Below are 16,422 nucleotides of genomic sequence, written 5' to 3'. Positions count from 1 at the left end.
CCTCTTCAAATATCCATGTTATCCAAGATTATATTGTGGTTCTCATCATATATCAATTGTTCTTCGATGTAGCCCATAAAGAGATCTGCATAAATCAGAGTGAAAGACGCTCCCATAGCCGTACCTCTTAACTGCCAGTAACATCTCCTATGAAAGTAAAAAACATTCTTAGTAAGAACATGTTCAGCTAACCAAACAAGAAGAGTGTTGAAACCAGGAGTATATAGCTCAGCTTTATTAAGCCAGAATTGAATAGCTTCCAGTCCTGCCCAATGTGGGATATTGGTGTATAGGGCAGTAACGTCCAATGTGCATAAAAGCCAGCCTGGTTCCAACTGTGTGTCATTTATGATACTGAGAAACTGGGTGGTATCTTTAATTCTGGAACTGACCAGAGGAAGAAGTGGTTGTAGATATTCTGTAAGAAAAGCAGATAATGGTTCCGTCAAAGATCCTCGACCCAAAACAATTGGTCTACCTGGTGGTTTGGTAGGATGTTTGCATATTTGGGAAGTATGTATAGATATTGTGACCTTGGATCTTGGATGGTCAATTGATAACCAGTTCTCTTAATAATGATCGTTTTCTCCTGTACCAGTTTTAGAAAGGCATCAATTTCTTGTTTGAACCTAAATGTTGGGTCCAGGAGCATATGCATGTAAAATTTACTATTGGACAGTTGAGTTATAGCTTTTGTTTCATACATGTTCCAGTCCATGATGACCACTGCCCCCCCCCCCTTTGTCAGCTCATAAGATAACCAGGTCATGATTGTTGCTGAGTTTATGTAAGGCATCCCGTTCTAGTTTGCTAAGATTCTGTTTATTAGTGATGTATGTATTCATGTTGAAATGTAAATCTTTAAGCACACTTTCTTTAAAGACTGAGACATGTTTGTCCATGGGAGGTAAAAAAATGGATTTACGGAAATGAAATCTAGTAGATCGCTGAGTTTGATTTGAGTCTGAAAAAATAATTTGAGGTTAAGAATTCTGCAAAATTCATGAATATCATTTACAAAAGCATGTTCAGCCACAAAAAAAGATGGAACAAAATTTAATCCTTTGTTCAATTATTTTATTTTAACATCTGACAAAGGTTTGGAAGAAATGTTGTGAATATTATTGGTGTTTAATGTGTGAGGATCTTGTCCAAAAGTTTTTGGATGTTGTGTACCTCTCCGGTGTTTCCTACCCCCCCCCCCCTGTATTTCTTACCCCTAAAGGGTCAGTACTTGGTTTCCTCTTTGCTTCTGGTGATTCCTCAGTGGAGATAGGATTGAGATCCATGGCTGAGGACAAGCCATCCCTGATATTCCCCCATGGGTGCAACTTCTATTCCTAAGTATGGATCTGTTTTTTTTTTCTTATTGATTTGTTTGTTTCCTGAATCCTGAAATCTAACACTCTTGTTTGTACCAAATGGTTTACCTCTGTCATAATCTGAAATGTCTCTATTAAATTTTTGTGTTTTCTTCATCAATTGTTATTCCAAAGCTGAAAGGTCTGTAGCCAAAACATTCAGATGTTTACTGAAGAAGGATTCCCCTTCATATATTTTAACTTCCTCACAGTTGTTAGCTACTTCAACAATATTTTGATCTATGATTCTTTCATAATATGACATGAGAGCATCCACAAACAGCATAGAAGTTTTGTGTTGGGCCTGAGCCCAATCTTGAGATAATTTCTCATCTATCTGACTAACCAAGGGTTGGGTGTGAACACGCAAATCCCTAGGGGTGATATCCTTTAATTTATATGCTTTAAAAAGCTTCAGATGTCAAATGTTAGATCTAAATGTCCTCATACTTTTTGTAAGTTTTTGGAATAATACCCCACTGGGACAATCAGGATTGTCCTTATCAAAAGTTGTGTTATCTGAACCTAATGGTTGTAATCCAAAAAACTGTCAAATTGTCACAGTCCACTGAGAGACCCTCCAACAGTTTTGTACGATCCATGATTAATCCTATATGTGGGAATGAACTGACTAACACTGTACTACTTCAACCAAAACAGTGTGGCTTAAGACCAAAAATAGCTCCTACAACTCAGATTCAACAAGAGTTGGCTATAAAATGCAACTATTGGTCAAAAATAAAAACTCTATATCAATGAACTATAAATGACATGAACAATATTTCCCATATTTTGATTAATATAAAAATGTAAGCATATCCAATACTATAGATCCTGAGTAGAGAACCCGGTGGTTAGACAGCCCACTAATCAAATAATTGACTGAATACAAAGTGCAGCCAGCTAAGGTCCATAAAACATTGTGTTGATTATATACACATTATAAATGTTTAGCCGAAATTCAAGATCTATCAATATAGAGCCACTATGCCCTTCAAGCAGTAATAATGCCTGTGAAGATTGGAGGAAGCTGGGCAAAGTCTGTCAGCCTAGTCAAATAGAATTTGATACATAGTTCTATCATTTGTATATATAAATGTAAAATACAGGCTTGTGTTCTTAAATGAAAGAAAACACTGTAAAATGTAAAATGTGAACTTCAAGATTGTAGCAACATTGCCATCTGCTGTAAGGAAAACTAAGCCAAGCATTTCAAATGTCATTTGAAGTTAAAATTATCAAAATAGTGGTGCCAAAGCAGCTGGCTGAACACATTCTTTCTATTGTCTTAACTTAAGGAATAATTGTTAGAGTGTACATATGAAATGTCTTTTATTGTTGCAGTTTCCTGAGCAGGTGTTAGCTTGCTAAATACTGCAGTTTGTTTGCCTGGGAACTCCAGACTACATGTCAAAATGATATAATGTGTATACTGGGAAAACCTAAGTTTCAAAATGATGTAATTTGGGAGGACCTAGCAGAGCTGTTTGTTAGTGAGTTTAAAAACTATTGTTCAGAGAGAGACTGTAAGCATTTTGTCTTGGACCATCAACCCCAGCACTGCTTATGCTCTATATGGATGTAAGTAGGATTGTATCACTGTGTTTTCTCTTAAGAATAGCTAAAGATTAGAAAGTTAGATTAAGTGTTTTTCTTTGACATCAAACCTGTCCTACTGTATTATTTTAAGTTTCTGTGTGATCTCTGAACTCCTAGATATCACTGTGGTGTAGTATTGTCTTGTGTTTTAATTATTTATTATTAAATATTTTAAAAACCTTTACCTGTGGCTGGTTTGTGTAGAGATAAGTACATTGCATATTTATAGAGTTTATTGTAATAAGCCACTCTAATAAGCCTTAGACCGAATAGTCACATTACCAACTGGATAATAATATTGCACAGTAATAACTGGACCCCCTTGTAAGGCCCTTTGGGTAGCTGATAAGCATTAGCTGATGGTGGCAGAAATTACTACCATATATTCTGGGTAAAGGAGCACAGCTGGAGAATCTGTGTCAGCCTTTCCCAGGAATGTCTGTGAAGTTGTATAAATACTTATCTGAAAGTGTGTGTGGTGTGTCAGCTACCTGGGCAGGGACACAAAACACTGGTGGGACGGAGAGGGTACTGGAGGTTAGCTTTCCAGCTAGGCTGAGATCTGAACCCTATAGCTCTGCCAGTGAGAAGTCTTACTGGGGACCTCAAGAGCGAGGGAGCAACCAGCCCCAGACTGACTGTGATCTCTGTGTGCACTTAAGGGAAATTGTACTTTTCTGTGTGTATTTGTTATCATTTCCTCTTATATGAGACACCCTCCCTGGTGTTAGTGGTGAGGATTGAGGCTCCTTGATTGCTGGGCCAGGGCATAGTCGTCACATTTCTGGTGGCAGTGGTTGGGATAAGATATCCTCACATTTCTGGTGGCAGTGGTTGGGATAAGATATCCTCATATTTGTGGTTCACAGTGGTTGGGATAAGATATCCTCACTTGTGGTTTGCAGTGGTGTGGGTAGAGTGAATCCTGTAGCTTATGTAAAGTGATCTCTGAAGGTGTTTTTACTCTAAATCAGCCATGCAGTGTATACTCAGAGTTCAGATCACAATTGTTTTATTTCTTTTGTTAGCTTAGTTAGTCAGGGTGAGCAGGCAGCATGTCAGCACAGGAGTATAGAAAGCTAACAAGGAGCGAGCTGGTGGAGATGTGCCAGGCTAGGGGACTGGTACATGGAAACCTGACTAAGGCAGACCTGATTTTAGTCTTGGTTACAGCTGCATCAGAAAACAGTATCCAGGAGGACAATCAGACTGGCAGTGGAGATACAATATCCTCAGAGAATGGACAGCTCAACCTTTCTGCGAAGGACAATCAGACTGGCAGCAGAGATACAATATCCTTGGGGAAGGGACAGCTCAACCTTTCTGTGAAGGACAATCAGACTGGCAGTGGAGATACAATATCATTGGAGAATGGACAGCTCAACCTTTCTGCAGTGAACTTAGAAATCCAGCTGGAGCTAAAGAGACTTGAGTTGGAGGCCAGGCATTTGGAGATAGAAGCTGAAGAAAAGTAGCATCAGAGGAAGCATGAGAGAGAAATGCTGACTGTTCACCAGAGTCATGGAGGTAATGGGGAAGGGGGTAACTGGACCCCAGAAGTACAACAGGTCAGTAAATTTCTTCCGCAATTTAAAGATGGGGATAATTTTGATAGTTTCATTAACATGTTTGGAAGGGTATGCAAACAGTATGATGTTGACCAAAGTATCTGGGTATGCTTCCTAACCCCCTTACTCCGTGGGAAAGATGTAACTTGTATATCACAAATGCCTGACTCTGTTTTGATTATACTGCTGTAAAATTGTCTGTTAGAATGTTTTAAGCTAACACCTGAAATGTATAGGAAAAAGTTTTGTGAGCATAGATGCAAGGCAGATGAAAATTAATGTGTATATGTTGCTGAACTGAGCACTTATTTTCATAGCTGGGTGAGTGGATGTCAGGTCACCACTTTTGAAGGGCTGGCAGACCATTTGGTGAGGGAACAAGCCCTTAGCACTTTGCCTGAGGACATGAGGATCTGGTTAGCTGATAGACAATGTGCTACTTCAGATGAGTTGGGGAAGAAGGGAGACCTACACATCACCAGCAGGGCAGTCCTCTACAGGAAGGGGACCCACAGTACTGCTCATGGGTCTAAAAAAATCCATGGCGGGCAGCACAGACTGCCCCAACAGAATCTACCAGTAGCAGGGGAAGCCACTAGTCCAGGTACACATCCAGGAGCTAGGGTTAAATGTTTTGAATGAACCAGTGGGGCCATGTGGTATACAGGTGTCCATGGAGGCAAGGTGGGGAACCAAAGGTGAGGGAGCCAGTAAGTGGGAAATACAAATGCCAATAGCAGGTTGTCATGAGACAACAGGGGTATGGAGCTATCATCCTGCAGATGTCCTGAGAGGGAAGGATTTGGATGAGGCAGTCCTATGTACTTATGCAGTTATATGCAGTGAGGCTAGGAGACAAACATGTGGATCTGGTAGCCTGGGGGATACCCAGACAGACTGCATACTTCCAGCCAGGACTGCTGAGGTGGTTATTTCAGAGAGTGAGCTATGCTGTAGCAGTGAGACTAAAGGTTAGCCACAGCTGCTTGTGGGTACTGTTGTTCCCTTGGACAGGGTAACTGCAAAGGTAGAGGTGAGTAGTAGTACCCAGGCTGACAGTAAAGCACCACTGTCAGACGATGCCAGACTTCCTGTGGAAGGGGAGCTGGGAAGGGTTTCAAGGAGAGAATTGAGACAGGCTCAGCTCTCAGACCCTACATTGCAAGGCCTGAGGCAGGTATCTAGGGAAGCACCTGATTCTCAAGGGAAGGGGGAATCTGTATACTGGGACAAAGGGTTATTATACAGAGAGTAGACCCCTGAGGGAGGGGTAGAAGGTGAGAGAATACATCAGTTTGTAGTTCCTAGAGCCTACCATCTGGCACTTCAAGCCATAGCCCATGATATTTCCTTTGCAGGTCATATGGGCATAAAACATACAAAGAGGCATATTATGCAAAACTTCTATTGGCCTGGAATTTCCAGAGATGTAACAGGGTACTGCAGGACCTGTGAGCAGTGCCAAAAGGTAGGCAAGGCAGGAGACAAGGTGAGAGCTCCTCTGATGTTTTTCCCTGTGATTGAGGAGCCATTTCAGAGGGTAGCTATGGATATTGTGGGTCCTCTGAGTACCCCGAGTTCCACAGGGAAAAAGTATATCCTAGTAGTAGTGTATTATTCTACACGATACCCTGAGGAAGTGGTTTTGCCCTCCATTGAGGCAGAGAAGGTGGCAAATGCTTTATTAGAGATTTTCAGCAGGGTAGGTTTCCCAAATGAAATACTGACTGACCGAGGTGCCAATTTCATGTCAGACCAGCTGGCTGTGTGGTGAAGCACATGAAGGCCACACCTACCATTCCCAGACTAATAATCTTGTTGAGAGGTTAAATTCTGCAATCAAGTCCATGCTATGGGCATTTGCAGATCAGTTTAAGAGGGAGTGGGACAAATATTTGCCCCATCTGTTGTTTGCTTACAGAGAGGTTCCCCAGGAATCCACAGGTTTTTCACCCTTTGAGTTGCTGTATGGGCATAGGGTGAGGGGACATCTAGATTTAATTTGAGATGAGTGGGAAGGTGAATGTGAGTATCACAAGGAGTCTGTTGTGGCATACATCCTAACCCTCAGGACAAGGATCAGGGTACTCATGGGCTTGGCCCAGGAGAACCTGGCAGAAGCCCAACAAGAGAAAAAGGTCTGGTATGGAATGCTCGAGCTAGAGAATATGCTGTGTGGCAGCAGTAATGGTTCTCATTCCTGTCAGACATAACAAGCAGCAAGCAGCTTGGGAGGGACCCTACAAGGTGGTAAGAAAGGTAAGGGATTTTAACTACATGGTGAAAGTGCTTGGCAGAAGGCAGGAGCACAAATTGTTCCATGTTAACATCATGAAACCTTACCATGATAGGGAGGCTCTTGTGCTGAGTATTTGCAGTGGATTGCAGGAGGAGTCTGAGGGAGATCTGGGTACTGATCTCCTCAGTGAAGCTTGGGCTGACACCTCAGTGGAAGGAGTAGCAATGTCTCAGCAGCTATCTCCTACCCAGGTTCAAGAAATCTGAGCAGTGTTGCAGGAATTTGGGGACATGTCCTCTGGGAAACCAGGGTGCACCCACCTGTTGCAGCACCAGGTGGATAATGGACCCCAAAGGCCTATCAGGCAGGCCCCTTATAGGGTGCCTGAGAGAGTCAAACAGACTCTGAGGGAAGAGGTACAGAGGATGTTGGAACTAGGGGTGATTCAAGAGTCCAACAGTCCCTGGGCCTCGCCAGTGGTGTTGGTGCCAAAGAAGGATGGCAGCACCAGGTTCTGTGTGGATTACAGGAAATTAAATAGTCACACAGAGTCAGATGATTACCCCATGCCTAAGACAGATAAGGCCCTAGAGCAGCTGGGTGGGGCTAAGTATCTTACAACCATTGATCTTACCAAGGGTTACTGGCTGGTGCCCTTGACTCCCAGTGCTAGAGAGAAGTCAGACTTTGTGACTCCTTTTGGCATGTACAAGTTCACAAAGATGCCCTTTGGGATTAAAAATGCTGCAGCGACTTTTCAGAGGCTGGTGGATAATATCCTAGCAGGAGCAGAAGGGTTTTCCCTTGCTTACCTAAATGTTATTGCCATCTACAGCCATTCCTCACCAGAGCACCTTCAGCATGTCAGGGAGGTGCTGGGCAGACTACAGAGGGCAGGGTTGACCATTAAGCTGAGAAAATCTCAGGAGGGTATGGCAGAGGTCTCCTACCTATGACATAGAGTGGGGAGTGGTAAGATATGGCCAGAACCTGCCAAAATGGAAGCTATTCAGGCATGGCCTGCACCTGTTACCAAAAAGCAGGTGAGGGCATTCATAAGGACAGCAGGGTACTACAGAAAGTTTGTCCCTAGTTATAGTACCATGGCTGCTCCCCTCACAGACCTGACAAAGAAGAACAGGCCAGATAACATAGTGCAGACCCCAGCACGTGAGCAGGCATTTCAGAAGCTGAAAGAAACTTTGGGAGGACCCCCTGTGTTAGCCAGTCCAGATTACAGCAAAGAATTTGTTGTGCAAGTGGATGCTTCAAACCATGGGGTGGAGGCTGTACTTAGCCAGATTTTTTCAGAGGGGGAAGAGCACCCAGTGGTTTATCTCAGTTGTAGGCTCCAACCCGGGATGAATGCTATGCAGCCATAGAAAAAGAATGTCTAGCCATAGTGTGGGCACTGCAGAAACTTTAACCTTATCTGTATGGAAGAAAATTCACTGTAATGACAGATCACAACCCTCTAACATGGTTAAACAGAGGAAGTCAGCAAAATGCCAAGTTGCTAAGATGGAGCCTGGGGTTGCAAGCATATGGTATGTCAGTGCAGCACCACAGTGGGATTAGCAATGCCAATGCAGATGGGCTCTCAACACAGGGAATGGGATGAGGTACACCTAGATAGACGTAACCCTCCCAAGCAGCGTTTCTCAAAGGTCACTTGAAAAACTAGCTTGAGTTCTCCAGGTGGGAAGAGATGTGAAGATTGGGGGAAGCTGGGCGAAGGCTGCCAGTCTAGTCAAATATAATTTGATACATAATTCTATCATTTGTATATATAAATGTAAAATACAGGCTTGTGGTCTTAAATGAAAGAAAACACTGTAAAATGTGAACTTCAAGATTGAAGTAACATTGCCATCTGCTGTAAGGAAAACTAAGCCAGGCATTTCAAACGTCCTTTGAAGTTAAAATTATCTAAATAGTGGTGCCGAAGTGGCTGGCTGAATACATTCTTTCTATTGTCTTAACTTAAGGAATAATTGCTAGAGTGTACATATGAAATGTCTTTTATTGTTGTAGTTTCCTGAGCAGGTGTTAGCTTGCTAAATAATTCAGTTTGTTTGTCTGGGACCTCCAGACTAAGTGTCAAAATGAAGTAAGTTTCTGTGTGATCTCTGAACTCTCAGATATCATTGTTGTGTAGTAGTATTGTCTTGTGTTTTAATTATTTATTATTACATATTTTAAAATCCTTTACTGTGGCTTGTTTGTGTAGAGATAAGGAAGCTCTAGAGTACATTGCATATTTATAGACTTTATTGTAACAAGCCACTCTAATAAGCCTTAGACTGAATAGTCACATTACCAATTGGATAATAATATTGCATAGTAATAATTGGACACCCTTGTAAGGGCCTTTGGGTAGCTGATAAGTATTAGCTGGTGGTGGCAGAAATTACTACTGTATAGTCTGGGTAAAGGGGCACAGCTGGAGAATCTATGCCCAGGAGTGTCTGTGAAGGTGTATAAATACTTATCTCAAAGTGTGTGTGGTATGTCAGCTACCTGGACAGGGACTTGAAGCACTGTTGGGACAGAGAGGGTACTGGAGGTTAGCTTGCCAGCTAGGCTGAGATCTGGACCCTATAGTTGTGCCAGTGAGGAGTCTTATTGGGGACCTGGAGAGCAAGGGAGAGACCAGCCCCAGACTAACTGTGATCTCTGTGTGCACTTAAGGGAAATTGTACTTTACTGTGTGTACTTGTTATCCATTCCTCTTATATGAGATGCCCTCCCTGGTGTTAGTGGTGAGGATTGAGGCTCCTTGATTGCTGAGCGAGGGCATGGTCATCACAATGCCTCAAACAATAATAAAGGGAATGCAATAACTGGGAATATGACTGTTGGAAGTTATTAATAAATCAAACTCTGATGTTCGATTAAAAAAATGGCTGACATTCGTCTCAGCGAAATAAGTCACTTCTGACTAGTTGTAAGGCATAATATTATCCATGCAAAAAAACAAGAACTTCAGCACAAGAAGTGAATTTTTATAAAAGTTGACTTTCATCTCAACTCAAACCTGTGATAAGCTCATAAGCTAACTTTCTTCTCCACTTGTGGTTTCATGTGTTGAAAACCAAGACATAATATAAGGACCTCAATGGGCTCTTGTTATTTCAAACCATATCTACCAAAATCAAATCCCAGTATGTATACCCTTTAAATGATGTTGAATCAAAATGTGTAGGCATATAACTCCATATTGGTGGATGCTGAAAAATAATCTCAAAGTAGAAACAACAACCCCAGCTGAAACGGCTGCAGTTTGTATCCCCAGATGGTATATAATTTTGATAAGGCTTAATATTTTTGGCATAAAAATCCAGACCTATGTATAGTTAGTTTGTATAAATAATAACCCTAAATAGTGTCACCAGTAAACATGTATACTAAACTTTATGTATAATCTGCATCATAATCAAGTTACAAAATAGGTGCATCCTTCAATCATAACATATTAAGTGGAAAAACACTGATGTATTAGGTATTTATAAAAAAGTGTTAATCCAATCAACCAGCTATTTTCCGGTTTGAAATGTCCCTTCCAAAACAATATAGTAAATAAAGACAAAATTTCCAGTACCAAATCTGTACGAACTCCAAATTAAGATCTGAACACTGTTTTAATCCCAGATAGTCAAATGGAATGGTTATTCAGTCACCACAATAACTGCGAATCCAAATTGACCCCACTACAAAGTATTGTAGCTGCTATGACTTCTAAACCTCTGATGCAAGATGGCGTCTATCAAAAAAAATGGCTCGCCAAGCCGAAAACGTTCTTATAAAAAAATAGTGGGTTACACCAACAATTCTCAACACATGGGATATCCAGAAGGCCGATTGGAAAAATATAAGTCCAGCAATCCCCTGGAATCCACCCTGATTTTAAATACCAAGCAAAAGCCCCTGCTACAAAATACTGTACATTGGCCAGCACACATAAAGCGTAAAATGTTCCTAAAGTCTTAAATCGCTAGATAATTGAGCAGTTGACTTGCCAGGATCAAATTATAATATGGTTCTGAGTTCCAGTCACCTTTGTGTAAACACATAACAATCAAACAGCCACTCTAGAGCATAGCTACCTCCGAGTTTGTAGTGAAACAAGTGATTGTAAAACCTCAAGAAAAGCTTTCACAAAGCACCTTGCTACAAAATAATGCCCAATCCCCAACACACATCGAACGTAAAATGTTCCTGAAATATTAAATCGCTGGATTGTTGAATAGTTGTCTTGCCAGGATCAGATTCAAATTATAATGTTGTCCTGAGTATCCATTCACGTTAGTGTAAGCACATAACTACCAAACAAACCATTTTATAGCGCAGCTTCCTCCGTATTTGTAGCGAGACAAGTAATGTTCATTTCAGCCTACAATACAGAATAGAAAGCCATTACCTGGTTCGGCACCCAGATAAACACCATCCACGTAGAACCAGCAGCAAACACTAAGTATACATCAAGTTCGTTAGAACGTAATAAATCCAAAAATTGTATCCAGGACTAAAGCAAGAGGCAAAATACAAAATGTGTAAAAGACTCTAGTTCCATTGGGTTGGGAGGATGGCCTTATGGTTAAGGTGTTTGCCTTACAAACACAAGGTACAGAGTTTGAATCTCACAGGGGATAATTGGCTAAGCTTAAAATGGCTTGGAAGGGCATTTAGCCTAGTACTAATCTATAAACCTATCTATAAACCTATAATGTAATCCAAAAATAGTTAGGCCGCGAATCAATTCTATCTCTACCAAGGAGTCACCAGCATGGAAAAACAATGCTGCAACCTCACTCAACCCCACGCAAGTGATTTAGGGTGCATGGACCAAACCAATTGTAGTCAAAATCACAAAAAAGTCCAGCACCAGGGAGATGGGTAAAATTTAAGATTTAATGTGACAAAACAGCAAACCGGTTTCGGCAAAACTTACAGCCTTCATCAGTGCATTAACTGACAGTAATCCACTACACATTTAAATAGTACAAAGTTAACCCAGAGTCAAAGCTGATTGGTACATGCCAGAATAAGCTTAATTCATTAAGGCTGGGCTTAAACAGAGCCTCCAGCCTGACAATCCAACCAGATTCTTTATTATTTAATATGGAGTGCCAACCTGATTTATTAGATTTGTGTCCTTGGATTTTATCAATAATTGTAAATTGAAATATTGCAGTGGCATGGGTCATTGTATGTTTATAAAGAACATTAGATATTCTTTTGTTTCTTATGTCACTAAGATGTTCACTAATCCTATGTTTTAATTGCCGAAATGTCTGCCCTACATAAAAAGTAGAGCAAAAACAAGTGGCCAGGTAGATGACCCAGTCACTGTTGCAGTTGCCGAAGCATCTGATTTCAAAAATATGTGGAGTATTGCTGCTGGTAAATTCCTTTGTTTTGCAAACATGTGTACAAGAACTACAATGGCCACAAGAGTTACTGCCCACTAACTTGTCACCAAGTAAAGTGACTTGTTGTGTGGTAGTAGGGGTGAAATGTTTGTAGTGGGTTAAATGGAAATTGATGGTACAACCTCTTCTATAAGAGAAAAGACATTATGGGGAGAGCATTCCAGCTAATATCTCATTGGCCAACAGGATGTCCCAATGGTTATTAATAATATTTTTGACGCCATCTGTATTGCATCCAAATGTTGTAACCAGACGAATGGGTTGGGGAGATTGTCCATCCCTTCTCTTGGATCCCTTATCATAAGTCAACAAATTCTTCCTATCTTGTTCAGTAGCAAATGAGCATGCCCTGTTGATGTTGTCTGCATGATAACTCCTATTTAAAAATCTTTGGGATAGACAGTTTTTACTGGTATTATAGGCTACATCTGATGGACATATACGCTTAATGCATAGAAATTGGGATTTTGGGATGTTACGGATGATGTGGAAGGGGTGATGACTGGAGGCATGAAGTAAGGTATTAAATTGGGGGAATTTTCTATAAACCTCCATTTCAAGTGTATGGTCATCCTGATATAAAATATGAACATCCAGGAATGTGATTTCTTTATAATCATAATTAAGTGTAAAGTGTATCCCCCACTTATTTTCCTTTAAGTATTCTACAAATTCCTGTGCATATCCAGCATCCCCCTCCACACCATCCAACAGTCATTTAGATAGCGTCTCCAAATATCTATGTTATCCAAGAATATATTGTGGTTCTCATCATATATCAATTGTTCTTCGATGTATCCCATAAAGAGATCTGCATAAATTGGAGCGAAAGACGCTCCCATAGCCGTACCTCTTAACTGCCAGTAACATCTCCCATGAAAGTAAAAAACATTCTTAGTAAGAACATGTTCAGCTAAGCAAACAAGAAGAGTTTTGAAACCGAGAGTATATAGCTCAGCTTTATTAAGCCAGAATCAAATCTTAAGCCCCCATAAACCCTGAGAACATTTCTGTCTATGCAGAACTGTTTACAAAAAACCTGCACAAGCATGTTAATAACAGCATAGAGGCAGCTGTACCCACCAGGAAGAAGTAAAGAACTAACTCAAAAAACAAGACAACTTGGTGGAATCACAAAATCAAAAGGCTGTATAAAAGAAAGAAGGCAATCATGGCTAAAAATTAGGAGGTGCAGCATCCAGCTGAAAAAACTAGACAAACATCTCAAAGGACAAATAAAGTCTACCAAAACCAAATTTGAGGAGAATTTAGGCTCCCAGGCCAAAGACAACCACAATGCATTCTTTAGCTATGTCCACAATCTCAAAGGCAACAATTGTGCGCAGAGCTCGTTGTAAATGAAGCCACTTACACTGAGCCAAAAGATATAGCAAACCTACTGGCTAATAAATTTAGCACCAACTTTACCCTTCTCTCCCCCTCATTCTTCCCTCAGGAAATACTACCAAATATATCTCCCCCTGCTATCACTATGGAACAGGCCCTTAATGCTCTCTCTCTAAGGCCAAGAACACTGCATCAGTGGTCACAGACAGTATCACAGGATGCCTTCTAAATAACATGAAATATGACCTATCAGGGCCTCTGGAATTACTATTTAACTGTAGCATCCAAACAGGCTTTGTGCCTTATGAATGGAAAACAGCAACCGTCATCCCTCTGCACAAAGGTGGGCCATTTACAGACCCTGAAAAGAAACAGACCCATAAGTCTAACTAGTGGTATATGTAAAGCCATAGAAATAATTACCATGGAAATGATCAATATTGATATAGTAAACCTCTATCCACTGGACCCAACCCAGTTTGGGCTTTATCAAGGGCAGATCATGCCTACTCAACCTGGTAGACTTCTTTGAGAAGGTCAACAAAGCAAAGGATGAGGGGAAAAATTGTTCATACTGCCTAGCTGGCTCTATATTATATTATCACATGCTTACAAAAGCGAACGATAATTAATTAACCCCATGTAAGCGAAAGCCTACAATGTCGAAACCTCAGAACAGTGATTTTTTTTTCCAAGGGAAAAAAATCGCTGTTCCAAAATAAAAATACCCCTCCTACATAAATATATCAACTCCGAAATCACACTACAGTGCCAAAAATGGCAAAGTAACAAAAGCAGCCAAGCAAATTCTTTCCCAGGGGCAATCATTTGCTTTAAAGCCACTTAGCTATTTTGCCTTTTCGCTCTTCTCAGTTTGATCAAGATGCATTCGACAAACTGCGTCTGCGATCTTGTAATAGGGAACCACCTAGCTTGATGTGGCAAAGGCATGTGACACAATACCCCACTCAGGCATTGTTGACAAACTCAAGACATTAGGTACAAACTCATATGTCACCCAGTGGATAGCCAACTGGCTCACAGACAGAACCCAGGAAGTTCGAAATAGGGAGTCAACCTCTACAAAGAGGCCAGTCACAAGTGGAGTCCCTCAGGGATCAGTCCTTGGATCCTTCCTTTTTGGCATTTATTTCTCTGAAGTCAAGGCCAATGTCAGTGGTTTCTGGCTTACTAAATTTGCAGATGATTGCAAACTATGAGCTGTCATTGAATCCCACACTGACACAAAAGATTTCCAGGAGGGGCTGACACAGACAAGCAACTGGTGTCAGAGCCATGGACTAAAACTAAATGCCAAAATATGCATAATAGTATCATCTGGGAAGTCATCCACCCCTCTTAACTATCATATTGTAAACAAACCCCTTAGAGTTGACCTAGTAGTCAGGGACTTAGGGACACACATAGATAGTAATCTAGCCTTTGACCATGACATGTGTACAGTAGGGAGGAAATCATTCTATGTTGTGCAACTTATATTCAAAGGTATAGCATCTAAGTCCAAGGAAGTCATTGTTCCACTGTATTTGGCATTCATCCGACCTATCATTGAGTACAATGCCCCCTTTGCTATGTACCTAACCAGGCATATCCAACAATTAGAATGCCCACAGAGGTTCCTCACAAAAGAATACAGGGCTTAAGTGAAATGCCCTATGCAGACCACCTCAAGGCTCTATCCCTGTATTCTGTCTCCTACAGACTTTTGAGGGGAGATCTATGCCTGACATACAGGGCATTGTCAGATCCCACTCTGATGGACCTCTTGCATATCAGCAAAACAGACAGCACCAGATTTACCCATTCTAAGGACTTGAACCTTACCTGTGATATACATAGGACCTGGTGGAGAGACAGTCTCTGGAACAGGCTCCCCATCCTTGTTAAGCAGAGTTCCTCCCTAACCAAATTCAAGTGCAACTTAGACAATTGGATGGGAACAGGAAGTTCATCCCTGGTTTGGCACCTATGTTGCTAATGGGCACAGGCAGTCTGTAAATGGTTCATGTCCCAGGCCCTAACATATGAATGTTTAATCTCTCAAGCCCCTGCTTACAATTTTTAAGGGTATCAGTACTTGTCAGAGATTTGGGATGCATGGCTAGGCTTAAAAAGACCCAATGTTCATTAGCCTAGTAGACATGTATCAACCTGTGAACCTATATGCCTAACAATTTTAGACATAGATTTAATTAAATACAGAAACCAAAGACAGCCAAAAACCTGTTAATTATTTTGAGGCAGTCCTCTTCAAAATGGGCAGTATTGGATAGGGGTTAATACAGATTCTCTTTGACCCCTTCCCCAAATTCCTGAATGGATCCAGATGAGTATCAGTTGCTTTGTTTTGTTCCAACTGTTTGTACCTTAGGTGTCCCTGGTAACACCCCCATGACCATTTTGTAAAGGGACACTTTATGTGTTGTTGAGGTTTGCTTGCTCTCTGTCCCAAAATACTACAGTGCAGAATTCAGTGTCTGTGGTTTGGATGACAAATCACTTTTCTTTCTTAGAGAGATGAGCCATGTGAATAACAACAGCTTTCAAAGCATCTAAGCAGTAAAAGTACTACTCTAATGTAGGTCCTGTTTGCACGTTTTCAATTGTCTCTGCTGCTGCTGCATTTACTTGGAAAGCAAAGGAAAATGGTTAACTTGAAAAATGGTAACACAAGATTCTGATCTAAAGACAAGTTGTCTGCGACAAAACACATTAGGGCAGCAAACAACTATAGGACCAGTGTGTACTCAGATAATCTTAAGTTGCTGTCCGAATGTAAGAAAACAGAGCTAGAGATGAGGTGTAGAGATTGAAATTGCCAAGAGAATGAAATGGCCTGAAGTCATAATAGAGTA

Source organism: Protopterus annectens, chromosome 2.part0 (genome assembly GCF_019279795.1).
Source record: "Protopterus annectens isolate FY-2018-M chromosome 2.part0, PAN1.0, whole genome shotgun sequence".
Classification (NCBI taxonomy): domain Eukaryota; kingdom Metazoa; phylum Chordata; order Ceratodontiformes; family Protopteridae; genus Protopterus; species Protopterus annectens.
Note: the sequence above shows the minus strand (reverse complement) of the source record.